General features: G+C 45.8%; 1 pseudogene; it reads right to left on the bottom strand.

Moving 5' to 3' along the window:
• Positions 1–4,225: 4,225 nt before the first annotated feature.
• LOC108635076 lies at positions 4,226–5,171 on the bottom strand (annotated as a pseudogene).
• Positions 5,172–6,212: the final 1,041 nt, after the last annotated feature.

Raw genomic sequence — 6,212 nt, 5'->3', positions numbered from 1 at the left:
TCCTTGTGGCACTGGTGGCCATCCCAGGGGAACCCACCAGAGACATTGCCCTCACTGCTCTCTGCAGCCACTGCTCACTGGTGATGGAGCACCATCCATTTTTCTCATCCCCAAGGGTGAAGCCAGACCTCCTTCAAGCCTGATTCAGACAAAGAACTGAAGGGACATCTGTGAAACCTTGCTGCTGCCACCACGAGCTTTAACATCTACCCCCCAGGCAATCGGCTGCCTCTTCTCTGGGGCAGTTCCTACTTGTGACCTAGAATTGAGGGTGGTGGCTCCAGGCAGAGTTAACATACAGAGGAATCAAGAACCAAGAAGGGGATGGATATGTATCCTGGAGCTCCCCAGGGGTCACGTATAATTCCCCCAATGAGGGTGTGTCCACAGATCCTCTTTCCCAGTCCTCTCCTTGGGGAGCCACTTTCAAGGTGATCACTTCCTCCCCACTGCCCCTCCGCAAGTGACTCAGAAATGAAGCCAGGACAGCCCATGGGGAGGGGGAGAGCAGAGGGAGTCCCCAAGGCCAGGCAGGGCAGCAAGGGGGGTCCCCCAGCATCCCTGGAGCTCCTCCTGCCCGTCTCCCTTTGCCTGAGCCTCCTCCTGCTCCCAGAGCCTGGGGCACCACCACAGACACCATTCTTCAGCTCTCACCCTGCCGCCTGCCCAGCCGCTCTGCAAGACTCAGCGGACAGTGAACTGAACCCTAGTCTACCTTTGCCACCCCCACCTGGAGGGGAGGGGTGACAGGGTTGTTCACAAAGGTCACATCTGATTCCACCTCTCCTTCAGCTGGTGGATCCCCTCCCCTGCCCATTCTGAGTGTCTGCGATTAGGATCCTCTCACATAGTGGTCTTACTCAATGGTGGGTGGTCTTAAACCTTTTTTAAAATTAAGTAACATTGGTTTATCATGTTCTAGAAGTTTCATGTGAACAACACTGCACTTCTACTTCTGTGTATGCTGCAGTGTGCTGCTGTAGTCTCTGCTTAGTTGCTCAATCGTTTTGACTCTTTGCAACCCCATGGACTGCAGCCCAGCCGGGTCCTCTGTCCATGGGATTCTCCAGGGAAGAATTTGGAGTGGGTTGCCATGCTCTCTTCTCCAGCTGCAGCATACTCACCACCAAATTTAGTTGGAAAAATCCCTATGTCGCAGAATGAAGAAATCACAGGAGTTTAAATTAAGGGGGATTCAAAGTCATGTCCAAGAAGTGTCTGACACTTGACCTTGGGTTCCACCTCTGAGCTTTCTGCTCACTGACCTTGGGCTGTCCTTTCCTGTCTGAGTCTCACGTTCTTCTGTGAAATAAGAATAATGCCTCCGTGTGTTCATGTACCAGGGAACACATCCTACATCGTGTCCCAGCCCCCCATATATATATATATATCCTAGTTGCCTATGTCTTACCTTCAGTTCCGTAACCTCTAGATCCCTGAAATCACACAGGGATTTGGTCACTCATTTGAGCAGTGATCTTGCCCTGTACTGATCCGAGGTTAGTTATTTTCATTATATTATTTATCCCATTTCATGTGAATATTCTTTTGTTTCACTGCCAAAACATGGAGCACGCATGTGCAGGGTGCTGCCAGTCTCTGCTGGCAGCAGGAACTCACAAATCACACACGCCTGGATTCTTTCTCTGTGAGTGTGCGCACGGGCTCATTGGTTCAGTCGTGTTCAGTTCTTTGCGACCTCAGGGACTATAGCCCACCAGACTCCTCTGTTCTTGGGATTTTCCTGGTAAGAATACTGGGAGTGGGTTACCATCTCCTATTCCAGGTGATCTTCCCAACCCGGGGATCAAACCCACGACTCCTGTGTCTCCTGCATTGACAGGCGAATTCTTTACCACTGTAACACCCTAGAAAGCCCTCATTCTCTTTCTAAAAATTATAATTGTAGATTCCTGAAGACATCTAAATCCCAGGATTAGATAATGATTCTGGAGGGTTGGAAGCCCAAGATCATCAAGGTAGTGGCGGTTTCTGGTGAGACCTCTCCGCCTGGCTTGCAATTCTTAGCTGCCCTCTAACTGTGTCTTCACATGGCCTTTCCTCTGGAGGAGGGGGCAGGAAGAGAGAGAATCTGGTGTCTTCTTTTCTAATAAAGACAACACTCTTATTGGATTAGGGGCTCACACTTACGACTTCATTTTACCTCAATTGCCTCTTTAAAGGCCCAGTCTTCAAATACAGTCACTGGGGGTTAAAGCTTCAACATATAAATTGGAGGGTGATGATGGGAAAAGCAGTTCTATCCATAACCCCCGGTGACTCTACCAACAGTGCCCAGGTGATCACTACTCAGGAAGATGAATTTCAACAATTTATACTAAATAGCATTTTTTTAAAATTTTGCTCTAGAAGTTGTTTCAGTTATCATATTATGATAACAAAAGCAGATCATTCTTAAGGCATAAACTTTGTTTATTAATTTAAATAAAAATATACGATCCCTGTCACACATAGATACAATTCTGAAAGGTTACTTCTATGAGTTGTGAGCGAATTTGGTATCCTTGGCCTCCAAAGAGAAGACTTCAACCTGGAGCCAGAGACAAGGCTGGATCACTCAGAGCTCTTTTGTAGTAGAGTTTTTATTAAAGTGTAAATGGGGTAGAGAAAGCTTCTAACAAGGACTTCAGAAGGGGACAGAGAGAGTGCCCCCTTGCTAGTTTTTAGCAAGGCATTATATACCTGATAGCAAGCTGCTGATCGGATAAAAGAAATGCCTCAGACAGAGAGTGCTGTACCGGGCTCCTCTCCCACAACGTGCATTTTGAGATAGAATGGCACAAGGGGACTCACCTCTGGCCATAAAACAATTGACATGAATCTTGAAGAAAGGCAGATTTCCAAGCAAAAGAATAGTTTCAATAACACAGCTTAAGAAAAACATTTCCATGAGAAATACACATTGGTTAGCTCAAGGTCTGAGAAAAAGTTAAGTTCAGGGGGCACCAGGTAGCGTCATGGCAACACAGGATTACAAGGAGCGTTTTAATCTCATGTAGATAAGGGGGAAACGTCTGCCACTAGCAGTTTATTTCCTCCTGCCACGTGGGGACCCCTGTCCTTCCTCCCTGACTGTAGTCCTTTATTTCCCCCTTTTCATTTAGGAGAATATGGCTACTAGGGAAAAAGGGTGGCAATTCTGTTCAGACTGCTTTGAGCTGGCCAGGGACACAGACCCTAAATTGCTGAGGCAGCATGTTCTGCTTACCCTCATATTGAGGATCTTTGATCCAGGAGGCCCCAGGTAATAGTTGGAGAAGGCTGTGGCACGTGCCATTTGTAACTTGAAAGCCTTCATGTGGCTAGAAACAAGATGAACCAATCAGTGCATACATATGTGGAAACCATGCACCTGATGCGCTAAGTCACTTCGTCCTGTGCGACTCTTTGCAGCCCTATGCACTGTATGTAGCCCGCCAGGCCCCTCTGTCCTTGGGATTCTCCAGGCATGAATACTGGAGTGGGTTGCCACGCCCTTCTCCAGGGGATCTTCCTGACCCAGGGGTCAAGCCCACATCTCCTACATCCCCTGCGCTGGCAGGCAGAATCTGTACCACCAGCGCCTCCTGGGAAGCCCAACTACGCACGTAGTATCATATTATACCAGAGAGAAGGCTGATGTCCTCAGAGAGTACGTGGATCATTGGTAGTCAGTGACTAACCTAGTGAATAGCATAAAATACTGGGAATATTGGAAAACTAACAGATTTCTCTGGACATGGTTTATCTTGCCCTTCTGAGACACCTGTAGATCTTTATGAGATTAGTTTAGAAAAGGGTCTCATTTAGTTCAGAGAATTGTCAGAGTCCAGTATAGTTCTGGGCTAATCAGAGACTAAAGAACCTTTGTAAAGAGAAGTAGGCTTGGGAATCAAGAGTCCTATTTTGAATCAGCATGTTTTAGGCAAAGGTATGGAATTCATGATAAGCATTGGTTAGGAATTTCTGTAATGTCCTCCAGAGCCAAGTGACCACTAACATCCTATTTCCCACTATTCCTTGATGAGAGGTAGAAGGCATAAGAATATTCCCAGCTCTAAAATAAACTGCACTCCAACGCCTATGAATCCTAAGATAAATATTTTTTTTAATAGAAGAAACTCACTGAATCAAACGATTGCTAAGCAGAGCAAATGCAGTGTACATAAAACTAAGGTAAGAAACCTCTTAATTACACAGGAAATCAATGGAAGGATTAATGATTTTAGAGAAGAATCATTTTTCCTGTGGCCCCACTGCTGTGAATGATATCTTCACGAGCCTGGCCACCTTCTCCAGTGAATATTGGGGACCTATTACTAGTCTCAACTAACCAATTCATTCCGGTTTGGAGGGCTGCTGCAAACTGCTGGAATTCCTCCTTGGAGGATGAAGGGAGAGCTACTCCTCTTATGCTAGATTCCTTTGTTACGGATCCTGTGGGTTTATTTTAATAGGACCTCTGCGGCCAACAACTATTACTCTTCCTCCATGTGACAAAAAATTTAAATCTTCGCTAAGTTTGACATTAGCAAACATTTCAATAATCATATCAACTCTTTCTTACCAACAGATTTCTTAGTTTTATCAATATTATTAGCTTCTTTGGGATTAAACACTTTGTGGGCTTCATTTTGGAAAAGCAATCTTTTGTCCTTCCTCAGTAGTAGCTGTGCCCAAAAATCTTTAAGCCATAAGCTCTAACCATGTGGCATGCTGCTCTTCCAGCTCCTCCACCTGCCCAGAACACTTTCTCCAGCTTTCACACAGACACTGTGGAGCAGACTCGATAAGCAGTAAAACATGAGATGCTGATGGCAGCTCTTGTTTAAAGTCCAGTTTTTTGGGGAAGTGTGTAAACAGTGTGAAGGGCTTCCAGAGCAAACTCGGTGTAGCCCCCAGAGACCGTCCTGGTAGTGAATATCACCTTTCTTGAAAGCAGATACAATCTCTCCAGCAGCTTCTACTATCCCAGCCACATCTCAGCTAGGAGTATACGGTAGAAGTGGTTTTATACTGTGAGTGCCAGAGCGGATATATGCGTCCACTGGGTTTACACCACATGCTTGGACTTTGTTGGAACCTGGTGGTCTTTCAGAATTGGTACAGCAACATCCGACTGGAGTTTCAGCACTTCGGGTCCACCAAATTTAAAAAAACTCAATAGCTCTCTTCAACTTCTGTTGCCATGGTGATCTAGATACCTGTTCTAGAGTGGATTGTCAAAAATCTGTGAGCCCTCCCCAGGTTACACAGGGTTAAAAAAAAAAAAAAAAGCTACCCAATACCATTTATGATCCACCACAAAATCTCTGCGTTTCCCAGTGACTCAGACAGTGAAGAATCTGCCAGCAATGTGGTAGATCTGGATTTTATCCCTAGGTTGGGAGATCCCCTGGAGGAGGCAATGCTACTCACTCCAGTATCCTTGCTTGAAGAACCCCATGGGACAGAGGAGCCTGGCGCTACAGCCCACGGGGTCACAAAGAGTCAAATAAGACTCAGCGACTAACACTTTCCCTTTTTCTCTTCACAAACTCTTCTAACCTCATTCCCTTTCCTTTCATCTAGATATTGAGATCTTTTTTGAGGACGTTGCTGAGAGTCTCTGGGACATACTGAGCAGAGAGGAACTGCTTCTCCTGACTGAATTCCTGAAGAAAATTGAGGCTAATGCTGCTTTGTCCAGGTAACCTGTACAGCTGTATTGGCGTCAGGAAGGTCACCCACACTCCCAGCACCAGACTAGATTTTTACTAGCAGGCACACCTCCTCCAAGCAGGACCCTATGGTGGGGGTCGAGGATGTTCCTTCTCAACATCTCATGAGGAATGTTTCCTCCATTTCATTGCGCATTGAACAACCTCAGGTTGAGAAAAGATGAAACCTGCAAGAAGGGCAGGTTATGTGACCTTGGACAAATTACCAAGCTATTCTCTGCCTTAGCTTCCTCATCTGTTCAGTTGTATTTGAGGATACTGAGAACATGCATGCAATCTTTCCCATAATGACTGACACAGAGTAGGTACTCAATCAATATTAACATTTAAAAAGCTTGTTGGAAGAATTTTCTCTCTGGTGTGAGAACCAAGCATAATTTCCTTTGGGGCAAGTCATTTGTTCTGTATTTACTTGGGCTTCTGCTAGATAAAGCCTTTCTAGTTCTAGTCCCATCTTAGGAACTGCACCAAGCCTGCAGGATCCTGCTGGCC

Source organism: Capra hircus, unplaced genomic scaffold (assembly GCF_001704415.2).
Source record: "Capra hircus breed San Clemente unplaced genomic scaffold, ASM170441v1, whole genome shotgun sequence".
Taxonomy (NCBI): Eukaryota; Metazoa; Chordata; class Mammalia; order Artiodactyla; family Bovidae; genus Capra; species Capra hircus.
This window is presented reverse-complemented; position numbering and strand designations above follow the sequence as displayed.